The sequence below is a fragment of the Marmota marmota genome, unplaced genomic scaffold, assembly GCF_001458135.2.
Source record: "Marmota marmota marmota unplaced genomic scaffold, marMar, whole genome shotgun sequence".
NCBI classification, from domain to species: domain Eukaryota; kingdom Metazoa; phylum Chordata; class Mammalia; order Rodentia; family Sciuridae; genus Marmota; species Marmota marmota.
In genome coordinates, this window is record NW_026000272.1 from 11,934,721 (window position 1) to 11,957,020 (window position 22,300).

Genomic DNA, 22,300 nt, shown 5'->3' on the forward strand with positions numbered 1-22,300 from the left:
GGGGGGGGGTTGTGAAAATAGAAGTGAGATCAGTAGAGGAAGGGGACAGAGGGGGAGGATGAGGGATGGGAAAAGGGAGAAATAGCAAAATAAAATTGACCAAACTATACTATGTGTATATATGAATATACCACAGTGAATTTCATCTTTATGTATGTCTAAGAAACAAATAGATATCTTATAAATAAATTAAAAAGCCTATAAATAAATAGAAGGAAGACCAGTAGAGAAAGGGAAACAGGGGGAGGGCTTAGGGGAGGGAAAGAGGGAGCACTTAGAAGTGAATCAGAGCTAATTATATTCCATGCTTATATGATGATGTCAAAATGAACCCCAATATTATGTCTAACTATAATACTCCAATAAGAAAATGTATATTGGGCTCAGAGATTACACTGTGTCTCTATGTGAATATGGACAAGTTAGCATTTACCAACATGTATCTGTCTACTTTTTCTTGTTTAAAAAAAGAAAAAAAAAACTTAAAAAAAATGGGGTTATAGAAGGTCAGCAAAGGGTGGGTTTGAGATGTTTGGGTGGGTTAAGTGGGCATTTTGACAACATGGCTTCTCCTTTGGCATGTTTAATTGTGATGTTTAACGGGCATCCTTGCAGTTTAAGATGACACTTTTAAAATAAAATTCCCTCCTAATGATGACTCTCCCTGCCACTCAATGGGAGAATCAGCAGAACCTGTAGGATTTTATTTGGAATTGACATTCTCTATTGTAATTTTGTTTGTTTATTTTTAAATTTTCTTTTTTGTTTTCACTGGAAAGGAAAGATGATGCTCAGTTTTAAACGTTAAAAGTGCACAAGTTGCTTTGTTACAATAAAACTAAATATGTACAAAAAAAAGAAAATAAAAGTTTTCAACTCTGAGATTCTATGGTTCAAATGTAAGAAGGTAAATTGACATATGTCAAAGCAATATGTTGGCTATTTAATGGCATAGCTGTTCAGAGAGGGAGAAATTCACATTATACCATTCCCTTTGATGAAGATTTTATGATATGCATCATGAAACAAACAGTAAAATTAAGGAATGTTACTCTGACAATGGTAAAAAATTTATTAGACTACATATTAGACTATGTGTTTTCATGTATGTATCCATACATAGATATGTATATTTATATATTACTTTCATATATACACGACACTCATTAATAATATATTATATTACACATAATATGACATTCCTAAACATACACTCAGGAAATTGTCATCTCCCTACAAATGCTAACTAACTTCTCTGTGTCTCAATTCCAAAACATAACTTGTAATTTTTCCTAAAAATCCTTCCCATTTTACCTAAATTTTCCATATTGTTTTAGTCAGTTTGTTGTTGTTGTTAACAAAAGAAGATCTGGCAAGAACAATTTTAGAGGAGGAAAATTTTGTTTTGGGGCTCACAGTTTTAGAGGTCTCATGGTGGAAGGGTGTAGAGAGGAAAGTGCATCAGGAAGGAGAGAGAGCAGTGGCAGGGAGTGGGGTACAAGAGAGAGCAGGCTCCATTCACCAAGAACAAAATATGGGCCCCAAAGCCCCGCCCCAGGACCTACCTCCTCCAACCACACCCTACCTGAATACAGTCACCACCCAGTTAATCACTATCAGGATATTAATGCACTGATTACGTTAAAACTTTTATAATCTGATACTTTCTCCTCTAAACCTTGCATTGTCTTATACATGAATTTTTGGGGAAAATCTAATCTGTAAACCATAACACATGTCATCCATCTGGTCACTGTAATAGGATGTTTATCTATCATCTATCTATCTATCTATCTATCTATCTATCTACTTCCTCCCTCTTATTTCCCCATTTAACCAAACACTCATTTTTTTTTTTTAGGTTTGACTTTGAAAAATTTTCTTCCATTCCCTTATCTTCAGCTCTATCTGTCACTGAACAAGTCAAGCTACCATCATCTCCTCTGGATTAACCAAAGCTTTAGTTATTTAATAATTTCCCTGTCCCTAGTTTTATTAACTTCAAAGTAGTCTCCATATATTATTTAATAACACATTTTAAAAAATATGATTGTACTAGTACTCTACTAAAAACTTGTCAAAGTACTAGTACTCTACTTTCCTCAAAACTAAATTCAGTGTCTGACTTGGGAAACCTAGTTTTTTATGATCTGACATCTATCTACACTTCCAGCATAATCTCACAATCCCTGCCTTACACAGTATATTCCAATGATACAGAAATGCTCTCATTTAATCACATATGGAGTTTCCATATAAATTTAGGATTTTTAACTTATATTAATTTCAGATAAACAATGAACACATTTTTAGTATATGCATGTTGCATATAGCATACTGTTTCTTGTCTTAGTTTTAGATAATGCTATCACATCTCCCTGGAATTCACTTTTCAACTTTTTTTATTAGTGCCTTATAGTTATACATGATAGTGGGGTTCATTCTGACATATCTATAAGTGCATATAACATAGTTTGCTCCTTTTCAACCCCCACTCTCCCCCCACTCCCGTGATCCTCTTCTTCTATTCTATTGGTCTTACACATAATTCTTTAAAATTGGTTCATTATAGTTATAATGGAGTAGAATTCATTGTGATATATTCATACATGCACAAGGCATAATTTGATCAATTTCCTTCCTCAGTTTTTCCCCTTTCCCTCCCTCCCTTTTGGTCCCCCACTTCTATTCTAGTGGTCACTCTTCTAATTTGGTGAGATCCCTTTTTATTCTTTTCTTCTATTTATTTTCCACATGAGAATAACCATTCAATCACTTGTAATTTTAAGATTTAGTGCAATTACTATCTCCTTTATGACACCCATCCTTGAAATTCTCTCCAACCTAGGTATCCTGGGTGGATCAGAGGACTCTTATTACCATATGTAATAATTGCTATTTGGGGTATTTTTTCCTATCAGCAAAATTCCCTGATGGTAGAAACTATATCTAATTTGTCTCTATATTCTCATTGTTCCACATGGTGCCTTACTCATAATAGGCACTGATAAGTGAATGATTTCCTGATATTAATATTTATATTTTCTCTTTATAGACAATTGGAAAACTTTTACTATTGCACTAAGAAATTATAAGTAAATCTTTCCTAAAATAGATCTCTAAAATCACACTTGATGGAATAGTGTATTTTTCCCTAGAAGACAAAAATTAAAGTAAATTTAATGGAAGCAATCATTTCTTTTTTCTCTGTTTTTTTTAAACACTGTGAAACCTATTTCATGGCCTCAAAGAAACATGATGTATTGACCCACATAGTTTGATTTTTTACTTTTGTACCAGTCCATCTTTAAACTCTTGTATTTTCCATATTTCAATGATTTATGAGGTAGGATACTGATATAAACCCCAGTTAACAACTTAGGAAGTCACTCGCCCTAACAGTTCAGTAGGTAAAAGTTATCTACCCATTGACTACATTTTATTCTACTGAGAAAAAGGTTTTACCTAGAACCTGGAAAAGAGCTTATCTGAATGTCTATTTAATAGTGAGTCAGCTGCAAATCTGATATTCAACCCTGTGCTCATGGAGAACAGGTAAACACATTAATCAATGAGAAAGCAAAGGCTAGTCAGAGGGAGAATCAGAATTCTGGAATAAAATTTCTGTGTCCAACTTGTACCAATTTCAAAGTATACTCTTCAATAGTTAAATTATGCATAATTATGCAAAGGTCTTAAAATGTATAATATTATCTAGTCCTAGTCATACAAGTTGGAGCAAAATTTTTATATTGTTTTCAAGGCATTGCACCACTAACTCTGGCTGCTGAACAAATACCTGCCAATGGAAGGATCCTGGATTTCATAGACTGCTAAAAAAAAGTCATAGATGAGATCTGAGAGTAAGTTTATTAGTTTGCTAAAACTGATGAAACAAAGTACCACAAACTGGGTGGCATAAACCAATTTAAATGTATAGTCTTACAATTTGGGATGCTAGAAGTTCAAAATTGTGGTGTCAGCAATGTTGGTTCCATACAAGGTTTCCCAGGGAGAATTTCTATCTATCTATCTATCTATCTATCTATCTATCTATCTATCTATCTATCTATCTATCTACCTACCTATCTATCTATCTATATCTCTCCTGGTGATGGGCAGAAATCCTTGGCATTCTTTGGCTTGTATTTATCATTCCAACCTCTGACTCCATCTGCTCATGGCACTTCCCTTGTGTCTGCATCTTCACATTGTATTATATTCCTTCTTTTTATAAGGACACCAGTCATACTGGATTAGAGCCTACCCTAAAGAATGTGACTATATCTGCAAAGAACCTATTTCAAAATAAGGTCACTTTCACAGGTCTTGGAAACTAATAGAATTTTCCCTGTTGTGTTGCAAACTTGTTTTAAATCAGTGGTTCTTGTTTTTCCTTATGATTTCTTCCTTTTGGAATAGAATAGCTATCTTAGGTCTGTTTCACTACTGTGCCTTGGAAGCAAATAATTTCTTTCCTAGATTTCATAGTTCTATAAATGGAGAAGAATTTTGTCCTAGAAGACCCTTTTGGTCTTCTGTTAATTTCAAGGGAATTCACATCATTAGGTGTCTTTTGTGTTCCATAGCTTATAAATGCACTACTCCAATCTGCCTCCATCTTTATGTGACATTCTATTCCTGTTTCTATGTCTCACATTGTTTTCCCTCCTTTTGTGGGAACTCCACTTATATTGAATTAGGGTTCACCCAAGTGTCTTTATATTGGTAAAGATTGCATCTAGAGGTACTAAGGGTTAGGCCTTCAATCTCTCTTTGTTGAGGGATGTGATTCAATCCATAATAGAAAGAAATTTACCAACTACTTGGAATTATGGACAAAATTATGAGTTCTCTGCACACACAGAGAGTTTTATTGGCAAAAGTTGTTCTGTCCTTAACTTTCATCTGATTCTGAAAGGATTCCCCATTGAAAAGTATTAAAACAGTTGCCTCTGATAAAGTTCTCAAATATTCTTTGAAAACTGCCTTCTGACTTAGAGATGAGAGCATTGTATACCAAGCCATGATTCAGAAATCTCTTCTATGAAAAGAACCAGCTTGTTTTAACTGTAGGGGCTATGGCTTATCCTTTCATCCATTTTTTAGGAAAAAATTATCTCTTTGTCCTTATGTACCAAATTAAGAGGATACTCTTACTCCCTGACTACATAATATACTATTGTGATACTTAGCTCTATTGACAAAATACCAAAACTCTTTAAAATTGAAGAATCCTTGCAGAACAAAATGTAATGTTATTTTATGAGCCCAGCTCAATGTAATTTTCTTACCATTTTTATTTCATATGTTAGAAGACAAGTGTATGATTTCCATAGCATTTGTAAGTTCTAAGATATTTGTTTAAATAAATGTTTTAATTTTAAAAATCATAAAACCTTTTAAATATATATAGCACTTAGACTTCAAGGATTATGAATCAAAATAATTAGGCAGAGATATATAAGATTCTGATTTCATACTAATTATGTCTCATGCCAATTACATTTTAGGTTATATGTAGCTAAACAGCAATTACTTATAATTTGAAAATATATTTTAAATGTAAACATCTTTTCTACTAACAACAGTTTTATCCCAATTTGAATGATTTAACTGATTTGACCAGTGTAACACTCATTTGAATATAGGTAGTTTAAATGTGTTAATTAAGAATGCAGATAATACTATACCTAGGGAATTTACTAGTGTATTAAAATTTTGATTTAAATTTAAAGTGACCTGAATACCTAGAGAAATACCTTCTTTCTTAGAAATTCAATGCAGGTAAGTGCAGTATATGACACAGTTGGCTAGAATATGTAAGAGGCGTCTATCTACCCACTCACTTCTTGCCTCTAATCTGTCTACCCTTCAAGATTGATTTTTCTCATACATAACCATGATCAGTATACTTCTCAGAAATCATCAATGACACTCATTATTCAACATATTAGGTATAGATACTTTGCTCTGGCATTTTAAGGCCCCAATATTATTTTTTGTTATATCTTCAAGGTCCACATATATTTGGAAGTGAAATGATACAGTTTTAATAAGCCATACTTCAAAACAATGTTTGAGGGGAATTATAAAATATTTTGAATTGAATGAAATTCTAACTACCATATATTAGAATTTATGGAATTCAGTTAAAGGACAACATAATGAGAAATTTATGCCATTAAATGATCATTTTAGGAAAGAAAAATGTCTCAAATTAATGATATCAGCTTCCCCCTTAAGAAATTATAAAAAACAAATAAATCAAACCCAAGACAAGCAAAAAGAGTAATAATAATATAGATGAGTAGAAACCAATGTAATAGAAATTAGAAATAAATAATATCAATGGAACAAAAATGTTTCTTTGAAAAAAATTAGTAAAACTTAAATATTCAAAAAAAATTTTAATTGAAAAGGATTGACTTTGGACACAACTTAAAATAAAGGGAACTGCATATACATATAGAAAGACATAACACAGGAGTTGGCTAGAGGGTAAAAATGACAAGACATCTGTTATAATCATATAAATGAATAAATGTCACATAATTGGTTTGTAATAGTTTACTTTTTTTTTAATGCAGTGTTGAGGATTGAGCCCAGGGCCTTAAACATGCTGGGCAAGAACTCTACCACCGAGGTATATCCCCAGTTTTTTGGTTAAAAGTGTGGAAGAGTCACCAAATTATTTAACTCAATAGGGAATTAGTATAAAGAAAGGTAATAACATGGAAAACTAAGAGATTTATTTTTGCAAGGGGAAAATGCTGGTTAAATATTGAATGGTGTTGGTATTAATGATATTGTCAAAGATATTGGTACTTATTAATTCACTTATACTTTTCTTTTTGTATAACACAAACCTATATGTCAAAAATGAAAAAAATATAAGTTAATTCCTTTGCAAGTAATGTATACATATTTTACAATTTAATACCTATAGAGACACATTTGAATCAAATCAGTTGGTAAAGTTCAGAAACTGGTAGTTTCAGAAAGAGGTTCATGATCCAACAAATGAAAAAATAAGTTCAGAATATGTAAGAGGTGTCTATCTACCAATTCACAGTGATAGGTAGACAGTGTTGTTTTATAAAAAGTAAATAAAAGATGAACGAATAATAGAGTGATGAGGGCTATGGTTGTGGCTCAGTGGTAGAACACTTGCCTGGCACATGTGGGGTTCTGGGTTTGATCCTCAGCACCATATAAAAATAAATAAATGAAAATAAAGGTATTGTGTTCATATACAGTAACAAAAAATAAAAATAATACAGGAATGATAAAAGCTAAAACCATAGAAATAATATGGAATTATATCAGTAACCATTAATGACATTGGTAGGAAAGTGTGTGAATGAAAATGTTAAAATGGTGAAATTTTTGAGTGCAAAAAATGAATGTGTTACATAGAGCTAACAACAAAGTACATAATATATACAGTAGAGAAACATTAAGATCATGAAGCATAGCACTTTTTTTTAATTTTACTTGTTGTTAATGGACCTTTATTTTATTTATTTATTTATATGTGGTGCTGAGAACAAAACCCAGTGCCTTACACATGCTAGGTAAGCGCTCCACCACTGAGCTACAACCCCAGCCTAAGCATAGCACTTTTTACATGATCTTTACTTAATAATATGATATTTAACTATATGTTAAGAAACCATGTATTGAGTAAAAGTCTATGAAAGAAAATGCTAATTTCTCTTCTGAAAATGTTGCATCATTCACAGGAAAATCAAGGAATATTTAAGTAAAAGTGCATTTTCAAGCACAACTTGGAAATATTGGCAGTAATGACTAAAGAATACATTTGTATAATAACAATTTTTGTTAACATTTACAAAAGACATGTAAAACAATACTCATAATTAATGGAGTGATCAACATAATCCCTTCTCCAAATATTGCCTATAAACTGTACTTCATATAAATATTGAATGCAATCATGTCAGAGAGAATATAGTTTAAGTATACATATAATTCCCTTATAAAATATAAATGAATACTTTTTATAAAGTGAGGACATTAAAATGAAGATGCCTTCTTGTCAGTGTAGCGTTTTATGTGAAACTGTGGGGGAAGGTGGATGATTAACAATAGTCTACTAATTGGATTGCATGTTTTTTCTTTCTTGTTAAACAAGCAGTAGGCATGCCAAAGGCTGACTAGAATCCAGCAAGAGGTTGATCAATATTGCAAACAAACAACCTAGAGAACATGTGTTTATTTTTGGTAGTCTAAATCATATTTTTAAATATTTATATTATTTTATTTATATTTATAAAGATAATTCATATGGTTCATAACTGTTAGAGAATTTTAAAAACATAAATGAAGAAACCACTTACATTACAACAAGTAAAGAAAAACATTGTTGGTATTTTGCTCTATGTTCTGCCAGTTATATATAAATATGTCCATACGAATATAAATGTGTGCCTGAAAGTCCTTCAATTCTGATTTTAATTTGAATAATACTGAAATTGGGAGACGAGTCTTTCTCAGATAATTTAAGTTTTACATTTGGATTATAGGACTTCTGCATCTGACTAAATGTTGCAACAGGGAACAAATTTTCAGTCCTATCTGATATACTTAAAGATATAGAAGAAATCTACAAAACAACGATTTTCAATTTATTGGACATCAGGCAATGATGAAGAGTGATTTTTGAGAAAAGTAAAACAAATAAGGTGAACCTACAATTGCCTCAGCCAGTAGGCTGAGTAGTAGTTACCTGGGGAGATAATAAAAAACTGACATTCTCCTTGAATTAAGGATTTAGAGCTGGGAATCCAGGGAGGCCAATGTAGCTAGAATTTGCAATACAGAATATCTGAGAGGAGAGAGATGTACAAGGAGAAACTCTAGAGCTCACCCAGAGCTGGGAATAGTTCCTTTTCCCAACTCACCCAGAGCTGGGAATAGTTCCTTTTCCCAACAGCCAGAATGAAAATCCTTATAATTCCTGGGGCAGTAGATATAATACTCTGAAGTGTTTTGCCTTAGTAATGAGGCAATATTAGCTATGGAGTATAAACATTGCTGTAATCTTATCCAACAAAATTGAAAAGCAAGATCTGAGAAAATCATACTGTTTTCAAGTAACTTAACTATGTCGCCAAAGAAAGCTCAAGGTTATTTATTTATAGAATTAAAAAATATATCCAGCACTCAACAAGGTAAAATTCACTAAGTCTGACATCTAATCAAAATTACCATGCATGCCAAGCAGCATGAAATTTGGCTTGATACTGAGGAAGAAAATCAGCTGATTGAAACTGACACAGATGATTAGTTAATAGGCAAAGGTATGAAAAACAGTTATTATGACGGTATTTCATATGTTCAAGAAATAAGAGGAACAGTAAACATGTTAAAAATAGACATGAAATATATAATGAAAGTTACTTTGAGAGAAGAAAATTTCAATATCTTAGTAAAAAATTACACTTGTCTAAATTAATGGCAAATTAAACATAGCAAAATAAAAGGTTAGCGTATTTGAAGATATGGCAATAGACGCTTTCCAAATTGAAACAGAGAAGAAAAAAGACCAAAACTAAGTAGAGAATTATCAATCTATGGAACAATTTCATGTAGCCCAACTTATATGCATTGAGACCTTGAGAAAGAGGCTCAAAGGCAGTTTGAAAAAATATATATTTAAAGAAATAATGAGTGAAATTCCACAAATTTGATATAAACTGCAAATCATAGATACAACAAGAAGAAACATGAAGAAAAACATAGCAAAGGGACATCATAACATCATAATCAAATTCCTTAAAAACCAGCGATACAAAGAAAATCTTTAAAGAAGCTAGAGGAAAATTAAAGGCACTACCTACAAAGGAACAATGATAAGGATGGCAGAAGATTTCCGATCAAAAGCAATGAAAGCCAGAGTACTGAAAAGGGAAAAAAGTCAACATAATTTTCTATATAAGGAAAAATATTTTTTAGAAAAGTGAAACAAAGCCTTTTGTAGAAATACAAAATCTAACATAATTTGTCAACCACAGTGTGGACTATAAGAAATGTTAAAAAGAAGTCCTTCTGTCAATGGAAAACAATGACAGATAGAAATCTGGATCCTATACAAATGGAGAGCACTAGAAATTGTGACTACATGGGTAAATATAAAATGTTTTCCATTTTATGTGTGTGTCTTTAAAAGATAATCAACAAGGAGGGGCTGGAGAAGGGGAGGCTCACCATATTGGATAGGGCAGAGTGGGGGGAGGGAAGGGAGGGGGAATGGGAATAGGAAAGACAGTAGAACGAATTGGACATCATTTTCCTATGTTCATATATGAACAAATACATGACCAGTGTAACCCCACATCATGTAAAACCACAAGAATGGGAAGTTATACTCCATGTATATATGATATGTCAAAATACATTCTACTGTCATGTGTAACTAAAAAGAACAAATAAAAAATTTTTTAAGAACTCAGAAAAAAACAAACTTGATGATACCTTCAGTTTTGTACCTCCAGCCTATAAGAAAATAAATTTGTGTTGTTTAATTTAAAAAAAGATAATCAGCAATTTAAAATAAGAAGAATAACAATGTACAAAAGGAGTTTAAACATGTGTAGGTGTAAAATGTATGCTAACAATTCACCACAGGCCAAGAAGAGAGATATTGTTAGTTTTTATATTGATGATTATTCTCAGGTCCAATTGAGTAGGGCCAGCTATTTGCCTGTTATACATAAGGCCCTGGCATAGTGACCAAGTGAGCTCACATATAAGAGGGATTTAAAAAAAAAAACTTGTCATTTAAATGGTGAACACATGGTTATCAGAATGGGTGCTGTGAACCACAAATTACTATTCTCTGTCCCATATAAGGAACTCTTAGAAGAATAATTTCCCCTTGTGTTCTTAATAGGAATTAAGCTATACATCTTTCATAGAGTATGGCTAAGATTAGGTAATTTGAAAATCAGTCAAGGGAATTGTGAATCAAGTTGAGGGAAAAGAGACAACAAATCAAAGTAAAATAATATAGGTTTTCTGCTCTTTTTGAGGGAGCTGGAACATGACCTGATAATAGGTTCAAAAGAAGAAAACATGGTGAAAAGTCAAAGGAGGTTATGAAGGAAGGTAGAGACCAGGAACGGAATCAGCAGGAAGAAAGAATTTATGCAAAATCTGAAGGAATACAGTGCATTACAGGGAATTAGATATTCTCAGTAAGTCTTGGACTGAGAATGGAGTCTTAATGAGTGGCTAAGAGGGTAGTGGGTACCTGTGGGTCTCTAACTTGAAGGCAATGTGGGGTTGGAGAAATCAGAAATGGAATGGCAAGGTATGCTGGAGATACAGAAGTTGGTGGGCCAAAAGTTGATAGTATCTGTAATTATGGAAGCAAAGTAGGGATTCAGTGTACTGGGAAGAATGCGGACCACACAGATGCTTGTGCAGGTGTATGATAAACTTCATCTTTGAGGAGGAGGGTTTTCTAATACAGAGCTTTCCTATCTGTGCTAGGGGAAGCCTCGAGTTCTATAGTTGAGCATCCAGACCCATTGACCCCAAGGGAGAGGAAAGGGTACCGAATGGGCAGGACTCTGGTCTAATAATCCTCACAATAATCAGCTTGCTCCAGTTTCCTCATGTTCATGGGCTGGATTTCTGTGGAAGGCTTCATTTTGGATGATGGGTCTCTTGTGTAATGTTTTTTGTTTGTTTGTTTATGGTACCAGGGATTGAACCTGTGATGCTTAACCACTGAGATACATACCCAGTCCTTTTTTTATGTTTAATAGTCCTTCCACCAGCAGTGGAAGGACTATTAAACATTTATTTTGAGACAGGATCTAAGTTACTCAAAGGCCTTGTTAAGTTGCCAAGGCTGGCTTTGAACTTGAGATCCTCCTGCCTTGGCCTTCCGATCCACTCTCATGTAAAATTTTGACAACTACTATTCACCAGTTAGGATAGATAATGGAATCTTGGCCTCCAGATACTTATGCTCAGTATTGCCTCTAGCCACTTGCTCTGTTTGCCACAAGAAACTTTGGTTGTTGAAGAGCTTCCAGCAGCCTAAAACAGCCACATTATTTCAGAGGAATCCTAGGGATAAGACTAGAGATGTAAAAGGCATAGGCACGTGTGTGTGTGTGTGTGTGTGTGTGTGTGTAAACAGGAAAATTTTCTGATTGGTAGATTTTTCTTGGTGAGTAATTTCTCTTTTTAAATGGTTACCTAGATTTATCAAGTTCTGTGTGATTTTGGTTACTGTGTTTTCAGGAGAAGTGATGATTGTGATGTATACAAACTACAATATTTCCTAAGCTTGTGTCTCAGACAACCTCTATCTATGCACCCAATCCAGGCTAAATTAAGCGTTCTCTTTTTTTATTTTCATTTTTCCTTAAAATTTGCTCAATAAATGTTTGCTGGATGAATAAATAAATGAGTGAATGAATGAATGAATCAAAGTAGCAAAGGATCACATTCACAGACTAAAACATGGATCCTGCCCCATGACTGGGCCTTATGCCTTTATGGAAAAAAAAAAATTCAAAGTGCCACAACTGCTAATGTAACTTAAGAATTCCCATGGAAAGCTACCACTGAAACTTTCAATATGGACTCTGTTCCAGGCTAAATGCCCTCTTGATTGTGGGTATACTTCCACACAGCATGGCACACAATGCTTCTTGTTTTGCATCCCACACATCCCTGTTAATTTAACAAGGAAGTGTTCCATCTTCAGGAGCATTCCACCCACATATCTCTTCAGTTCCACAAGGAAGCAAGCCATCTTCAAGTACCCTGCCAATGTCTGCACTTTATCCAATCCTCTATCCCAGATAGTATCTGGTGGCAATGTAAGTCAGCAGTCATAGCCACAGCACAAATGCCCTCTAGAGTGCCAATGGCCCAGAATCCAAGGGAGATGGTCTGAGGTGGGTACACTATCTGGATCATTTTTCAAGGCATGTTGGACCCCAGCCCTTTATCTGCATGAGGTAACTAGCCCCAGGCCATTCCTCAAATATTACACATCATATTATTAACTGTGGTTAATTCCGATGACCTTTTGGAGGAACTTTGTAAAAGTAAGAATTGTGTTAAATGTGAACTTTCAGATTTTTATTTTTGCAATAGGTATGTTTGCACAATTACCTTTGTAATGAAAATATTTAGTGGTCTATATGCAAAGTCAAGGAGCTCCTAGAGTAATTTAAATATTTAAGTATATAAATTAGTAAAAAATATTTACTAATATAAATATTTAATATTTACTAAAATATATAATTTACTATAAATAGGAACTCTGCATTAATCAGTTAAGTGACTATTAGTTTATACAACAGACAAAACCTGAAATTTGAACAGTTTAACACAGAATTAATGAGCACATTAATTCTGATGTAGGTTGGCAGGGACTTCCCCTCTTAATACAGCCAGGGATCCAGGCTGCTTCCATGTTTAGCTTTATCATCTTGACCCAGGGATGCCATTTCTGTTGAATGGAAATGTCACACTGGCTCCTGACTAACTACTGGTGAATGGCCCAGAAGGAGAGAAAGACAGGCCTTGGGTGAGCACTTCTAGTTTCTTCCATAAGCTTTTATATAGTACGTGCTCAATTACATGCTACTATTATGTTTTAATAAAAAAAAAAACCCTTCATTTCTTAGAGGAATTTCTGAGAAAACCAAGTGATTTTTTTAAATCCACTTTTTCAAATGCCTTCAAATATAGGGTTACATCTAGTTTCAAATGGATCCTGTAAATGTTAATAGGGAGTTATACACTGCTCTTTGTAATAAGCTATATAATCTTAGTAGGTTGAGGTTTTTCTCCTATTTGAGGCATGGTAAAAATCTCAACTTACAAGCCTCTGCTACCTTCCACATGAACAGACTTTTCTGAACACCTATATAGATGCCATTAGGTAAACTGCAAACAAATATTTTCCTATGGAAGACAAACACCAGCAGTGGAAGGACTATTAAACATTTTCTCTCTTTCCATCAGCATGAGGAGGTAAACTAGAACTGTTGAGAGCCACAGCCGAGTCAGAATGATGCCTGGCATATTGTCAGATGGAATGGTTGAACGGGGACACCAGCGAACCATTGAGATGATGATTTAAGCTGTATATAATTGCTGTGATGCTGGATTGATTGAGTTGTATATGGACCCTGCTCTGGGAATAGGGAGGCTCTGGGAATCTGCCTCAGGGCACCCGCTACTTTGGAGTTCCCGGGCAGTTCTCCTGGTGTTCAGGGAGATTTGGCGCATGGAGCCCGGTGGAAGGAGTGTGTTCCCCAGTAGTGTGTGTGCAGTGCCGGTGAGAGTTGGGGAATAAAGAATTGCTATTTGAATCTACAAGGCTTTGCGGTGGCTTGGTTATTTGTGCCCAGCCAGATTGCGGCAAGGAACTACTGCCCACCTCCTAAGGGAATTCCAGGGTTTTTGGAATTTAACCTCGTGTATATTCTATGATCTTTCTTCATCTACCACTTATGTGAGAGGCTTTAGTTTTCAAGCATCTAAGTCCATTCAACTGTATGTGTGTCCAGTGGCCTGTTTCAAATAATACAACTTCTTTTAAAATCCTACTGAAAATATCCGGGTGATTTCAAAACCTCTCCTCGAACTTTAGGGTTATATTACAAGGATCAGTACTGTATTTGCAAATTAGGTTCTACTCACAGCTCATTTGAAAAATAATTTGTGTGTTAAAGAGGCTCAATGGGGATAACCAGGCATCAAAACATTCTTCAAAGTGCGCTGTTAAATTGAATATGCTGTTGCTATCAAAGAGGTTTAAGAATGAGGGATGGCACATCAGGGAGAAAGAACATGATTCTGGGCTGTTCCACTGAGAGAGCAGAGTACAGCCTTCACAGGAAGCTGCAGTGATAGGTCATCAGGCTAGATTCCAGAGTTGGACAGGAGGGCATGTGGAGTCACTAGGGAAAGGGTACTGAAAATTGGGAAATCCCTGGGGTGGGGCAAAGATACCATCACCTGGGCAAAGTTAGCTCTCTAGAATCCTGGAACTCAGGCTGGAGGACCTCAGGTTTAACAAACCATAAGACAGTGCCAGATTATTTCTCCTATCACTTTCTTCTTTAGGTCTGCTTTTAGTATCTTGGCCTCAAGGCTCTCCTTTTTGTTGCCTGAAAGACTGAGGGAAAAAAAAATGAAGAAACAGGTCTGCCTTAAACTGATAGGAGTGGGGACAACATGGCGCTAGATGGATTTAGACTAGGAGTCAAGTCCCAGCCCTGTCCTTTACTAGCCATGTGATTTTGGAAAATTTGCCAAGTGCTAAGTCCAAGTTTCCTCATCTATAAAATGATTTCATTAAGTCCTATTGTGTAGGACTTTTGTTAAACATGTAAAGCACTTTACATACTGCCTGGTGTATGTTGGAGGTTTTTTTTTTAAAGGCAGTATTTTCCAAGTTTGACCCTAGATTCTACCTACTATTTTCTCTGGGAGTGAGATTAAGGACATCTCAAGAGACATAACTCTAGAATATGACTCAACAAATGGGTCAGAAATGCTACTTTATACATATAACTCAGCAATCTTTCCTCTATGACAGGACAGAATTTGGATGTGAATTTTCCCCAACTGTGTGTAGTTCAAAGCCCCTAGAAATTTAAACTAGCTCTTCATCCAAACCATTTTCATTCATTTCACTCTAACCAAAAATCTAACTCCTAAGTTACAATCAAGATAACTTAATTATAAATATCTTTTCAATGAAGTGGACTCCAGTTGTCCCAGGCCAGGGAAAAGAATGCAAGGGAATATTTCCCAGGAAACTCTTATAGGTTTTTTGAATATGACACTTAGTTTGTGCACTGTTCATTTATACCTGGACACTTTCCACACCTGGCCCAAGTGTAGATTTCTTTTAGTTTTATCTATAATCCAAAAGGAACTGCTCAGATCAGTTTTCCATTACAGGCTTTTCTCTCACCAGTAATACACAGTATGAGTCTGACCCCTGTCACCACTTAGCTTAACCTAAGCTCCCATGGAAGGAATGACAGCTTCCCAAATCCCCAAGTCCCTTGGATCAGGGCATTTACACTTGACTGCTGGCATCTGGAATCCCACCTCCTCACTTCATCTTTTACTTGATCTTTATGTTTTAGAGAACATCTTACTATCTTCCTTGCTGATCTTAGAATCTCCATTGCTAATACAATTCATTCCAATGAGCAGATACTCAATGCTCACAGAATAAGCAAGCCAATAAACCAGGACTATATTTATCAATATTTAATTTCTTGCATATTCTTAAACCAAAGATGTATGTATCTTTAATTGTGTACAACGATCAGACAAAATGGATATAGAAATCTTAAGATGAATCATCTTTTACATTTTCCTACATTTAATGTTTTTCACATTTCTAAGAAAATTTTTGTTCCAACACTATGGTATATTGTTGCAGATCACAAAACAAAGTTTCTCAATTTGTTTTTCAAAATATCAAAACTCATTAAACCTAATAAGCAATAAATGTGTGACCAATGAAATTAGTAGACCTAAATTCCAAAGCTAATAAAACTACTAAACAAAATGTGAAAATACCAAAAAGAAAATGTTTCTCTGAATCTCTTTACTACTTAAAACTTTTGATTTCTCTTTGAGCAGTTAGGTATCTTTATGGGACTTTACTCGGGACAGGAAAAGCATCTGGACTTTGAATTTTCACTGTCTACAGTAGTAGCATCACCCGCAGATCTTGATCTTTCCCTTTCTTCTCTAAAAGCTTCCCGATACAAGGATGAGAAAGAAGTGGGGTGATTCCCACTGACTTTCGAAAAGAACTCTAAGACTTTTATCTTACTAGTCTCAGCATATGATTTTGGACCCCAAACTAACTCATACAATGGCGGATTACTATTTGGCACCTGCTGGTACTCCAGGTATTTCTCCTGCACTAACTCTCTAGTTATGAGCTTCCTGCAGTCCCCAGACATGAATTCCCTCTTCCCATGCACATCAAGCATATTCATCATCTCCCATATCTTCTCTTCCGATGCACAGTTGCCCTCCATGAAGATTATACCCAGGATAAATACCAGAAGGCCAGTCTTGGGCATACCCTGGTCATCACTCATCTTCCTGTAATAGGTGAGATCTACCATTTCGATAAGCATGTAGGAGTGGCTAGTGGGATCCACTTCCTTCACTTCAATACCAAAAACAACCTCCATACATTCACAGGTATTCTTGAAGATTGCAGAGAAGTAGTCCTTTTGCTCTTTAAGGACACTCTGCAGCATTTCTTCCTTTGTGACAGGCTCCTTTGTTTTATACTTGGCGATAAGGAAATTCACCAATTCACCCACTCTTTTCTCTAGTATATTAATAAGAGAGACTTCAGGATCCCTGCAGGCAGATGAGGCACCTACATCACCTTCTTGGCCACTAGAACCTTCACTGGACTGGCCTGTTAGACTGGATTCAATAAAAGCAGTTTCCAAAAGACTTTGAGAAAGACTCTGGGTAAGATTTAATAGACTCTGGGAGAGGACAGGTGTTCCAGCTTCAGGCCATTCTTCCATGATGCTCAGGCTTGAAGCAGGGGATGAGGTAGCTATAGCACGCACTTCCTCAACTACAGGAACATCAGGATCAAGTGGATCCACTTCCTCTCCTTGAGCGCGGAGGGGAGCATACTCTTTAGTCTTCTGCTTAGAAGGAATCATAATTAACTGCAAAGACAAACCAGAAGGGTTGTTAACACAAATTGGCCCGAGAGAGGAAGAGTGTGAAAAACTTAACCTTGTCAACATTGACAAAAGCCATCTTCACAGGTCTTCCCTCAGACAGTGCTCTAGGGCCTCACAAGTCTTCTGTCCTTCTCATCAGCCTATCTCCTAGGAACCTGTAGGAGGATTTGAGAATGCTCTTCATGGTATACTTGGCCAGCACAGTTTGAGGCTGGCAGCAGAGCAGGTAGATTCAGGAACTATGGGGTCTCTTCGTTTTAGAGGTAAGGTCCCAGATACACATTCAGGGTGTGCATCTCACCATGCCTCCTAACATGGCCGGACCCTCTTCCACTCTATGATCTGGGGATTATGTGACTCATTTCAAGGCCTCCACCCCAAGTTTCTGGAGCCTCTATAAGAGAAACAGGTTTCAGACTGCAGGTAGGCAGAAATAATTGTATTCTGTAAGGTCTCTATAGTTATGAAGTGGATGGGCCCTCCCAACAAGACTAAAAGGAATGGAGAGCTAAGCTCCATCTGCTCTTGTGCACAGGGGCTCTCTATCCTCATACCGATTTATTGAAAGGCTCAAGATTCCTCCCTCAGCTGAACTGAGTCTATCTCATTAAAACTATCAGGTAGGAGTAAGGGCACAACACATCTGGAAACCCAGTGCCCAGGTCCTTTCAGGTCAGGGCCCCCAAATGTCCAAGGCATAGGGGGGTCCTCTCAATCCAAATTCAGGTTCTTCACCTTGACTCCTACCTTGGGTCATCTCAGTAGGCTGCCTAATGTGGCTACCTGTTGATGTGAGGTTGCCCCTTTAGTCCAAGACCTTCATCTCCTTCAGATCAATGAAAAAAATGTGAGAAGATATCACAGTCACATATGCCCAGGATCTCCTAGGGTGGACAGCAGGGGCTCAACCCAGTATGTCCTTTAGTGGTGGCATATGGTAGTACTCCCTCAGGGTCTGCTCCTCTATGTCCAGCAGAACCTGGGACTCCTTCTGGTGACTTGGTCTTCTCAAACAACAAAACAATAATAACCAATCCTCACCACCCTTACACAACCAGGTCATCTAGAAATGAGGGGTGATTCAGATAGATCTGCGTGGGCTCTGCCAGAGTTAACAGGGGTGAAGCAGGTTTCTCTGAGGACCTCCTTGGAGTAAGAGTTACTCTTAATCCTCCTGAAGGTATTCATGTTTACTCCTGACTGGACCTACAATCCTTCCTTCTGCTATCCTGAGGATATATCCCTCAAGCCAAGGCCTCCATCTTCCAAATGCCAACAAGGAACATAGATGGAGGGAGGGTGTAGTAGGGTGGTACCTGTGCCAAACAGCCCTACCAGGGTTTTCCAGAAATGATATCAGGATAATAGAGCTAGATCTCTATCTATAGTTGGAGGTCCTCTCAGGCCTTTTTCAGAGACCATATTTTGATTCCTGGTACAGCTGGGGCTCCTCTCTTACTTGACCAAGAATATCAGAAAGGAAGTGAGGTTGAGTGTGAGAGACAGGTATACAGGGGCTCACAAAGAGCAGTGTAGTTGTCTGTGTGGATCCCTCTGAGTGATGGGTTAACGGTATATTTATTCTCAACAAGGCATATAACTTTTTTAAACTGGTAATAGAACCCAGTGAAGCATAATGACTGAACAATCTCCAGGTCTTTTTATTCTTAATTTTGAGAAAGGGCCTCAATAAGTTGCCGAGGCTAACTTTGAACTTGCATTTCTCCTGCCTCAGCCTCCTGAGCCACTGGGATTACAGGTGTTCACAACCATGTCCAGCCAACCTTTTCCTTTTTCTAAGGTGAGAAAACCACCATTAAACCAAGGCCAGAGTCAATTTTTCCTTTGGTACCAGGGACGGAACCCAGGGGTGCTTAACCAATGAGCCACATCCCCAAACAGAGCTGAAATCAATGAAACCGAAACAAAACAATTGACAAAACTAAAAGTTTATTCTTTGAAAAAATAAATAAAATTGACAGACCCTAAGCCATGCTAATGAAGAGAAGGAGAGAGAGAACTCAAATTACCAGCATACATGATGAAAAAGGCAACATAACAACAGACACTACAGAAATACAGAAGATAATTAGAAATTTTGAAGCTATATACTCCAATAAAGTAGAAGACAGTAAAGGCATCGATAAATTCCTTAAGTCATATGATGTACCCAGATTGAACCAGAAAGATATACACAATTTAAACAGACCAATATCAAGTGAGGAAATACAAGACGCCATCAGAAGCCTGCCAACCAAGAAAAGCCCAGGAATGGATGGATAAACAGCCAAGTTCTACAAGAACTTTAAAGAAGAATAAATACTATTTAATTTATTTCAGGAAATAGAAAAAGAGGGAGTACTTCCAAATCATTGTATGAGACCAATATCACCCCGATTCCAAAACCAGTCAAAGACACTTCAAAGAAAGAAAAACTTCAGATCAATCTCTCTAATGAACATAGATGGAAAAATCCTCAATAAAATTCGGGCAAATCAAATACAAAAACATATTAAAAAGATTGTACACCATGATCAAGTGGGGTTCATCCCAGGGATGCAAGGTTGGTTCAACATACAGAAATCAATAAATGTAATTCATCACATCAATAGACTTAAAGATTTAAGAATCATATGATCATCTCGATAGACGCAGAAAAAGCATTTGACAAAATACAGCACCTCTTTACGTTCAAAACACTAGAAAAACTAGGAATAACAGGAACATCTCAACATTGTAAAGGCTATCTACGCTAAGCCTCAAGCCAACATCATTCTATACGGAGAAAAACTGAAGGCATTCCCTCTAAAATCTGGAACAAGTTAGGGATGCCCTCTCTCACCACTTCTATTCAACACAGTACTTGAAACACTGGCCAGAGCAATTAGATTAAAGAAATTGAAGGAATCACTATATGAAAAGAAAAAACTTAAACTACCACTATTTGCTGACGATATGATTCTATTCCTAGAAGACACCAAGAACTCCACCAGAAAACTTCTAGAACTAGTAAATGAATTCAGCAAAGTAGCAGGACATAAAATCAACACCCATAAATCAAAGGCATTTCTGTATATCAGTAATAAATCCTCTAAGGAAATGAGGAAAACTACCCCATTCACAATAGCCTCAAAAAAATTAGATACTTGGGAAAAGAGGTGAAGGATCTATACATGAAAACTACAGAACCCTAAAGAGAGAAATCAAAGAAGACCTTAGAAAATGGAAAGATCTACCTTGCTCTTGGATAGGCAGAGTTAATATTATCAAAATTATCATACTACCAAATTCCAGTCAAAATCCCAATGGCATTCATTCCTTGCAGAAATAGAAAAGGCAGTCATTAATTTCATCTGGAAAAATAAGAGACCCAGAATAGCTAAAGCAATTCTAAGCAGGAAGAGTGAAGCAAGTGACATCTCTATACCATTCCTTAAACTATACTACAGAGCAATAGTAACAAAAACAGCATGGTATTGGCACCAAAACAGGCCGGTAGACCAATGATACAGAATAGAGGACACAGAGACTAACCCACAAAATTACAATTATATTAGACAAAGGTGCCAAAAACATGCACTAGAGAAAAGATAGCATCTGCAACAAATGATGCTAGGAAAACCAGAAATCCATATGCAACAAAACGAAATTGAATCCCCTATCTCTCACCATGCACAAAAGTTAAGTCAAAATGGATCAAGGACCTAGGAATTAAACCAGAGACTCTGTGTCTAATAGAAAAAGTAGGCCCTAATCTATCAATTGGGATTAGGCCTCAACTTCCTTAATAAGACTCCTATAGCACAAGAATTAAAACCAAGAATTAAAACCAAGAATCAACATATGGGATGGATTCAAACTAAAAAGGTTTTTCTCAGCAAAATAAATAATATCTGAGGTGAACAGGGGACCTACATCCTGAGAGCAAATTTTTACCCCTCACACATCGGATAGAGCACTAATCTCAAGGGTATATAAAAAGCTCAACAAGCATCAAAAAATCAAATACTCCAATTAATAAATGTGCCAAGGACCTGAACAGACACTTCTCAGAAGAGGATATACAATCAATTAACAAATATATAAAAAAGATCATCTCTAACAATCAGAGAAATATAAATCAAAACTACTCTAAGATGATATCTCACTCCAGTCAGAATGGCAGCTATTATGAAGAAAAGCAACAACAAATGTTGGCAAGGATGTGGGGGAAAAGGTATACTCATACATTACTGGTGGGACTGCAAATTAGTGCAGCCAATTTGGAAATCAGTAGGGAGATTCCTTGGAAATCTGGGAATGGAACTACCACTTGACCCAACTATTCCTCTTCTCAGACTATACCCAAAGGACTTAAAAACAGCAAACAACAGAGACACAGCCACAAAAATGTTTATAGTAGCACAATTCACAATAGCTAAACTGTGGAGCCAACCTAGATGTTCCTCAGTGGATGGATTAAAAAAATGTAGCATTTATATACAATGGAATATTACACAGCACTAAAAAAACCAATAAAATCATGGTATTTGCAGGTAAATGGATGG

General features: G+C 36.1%; 1 long non-coding RNA gene across 1 annotated transcript; it reads right to left on the reverse strand.

Annotated features, from left to right (window-relative positions):
• Positions 1-371: 371 nt before the first annotated feature.
• On the reverse strand, positions 372-21,710 carry LOC125614342. The gene is made up of 3 exons (XR_007344947.1): positions 21,699-21,710; positions 5,058-5,060; positions 372-658 (listed from the first exon to the last, which is right to left on the reverse strand). It is a non-coding gene; the product is annotated as an uncharacterized LOC125614342 (long non-coding RNA).
• Between the last annotated feature and the right edge of the window lie 590 nt (positions 21,711-22,300).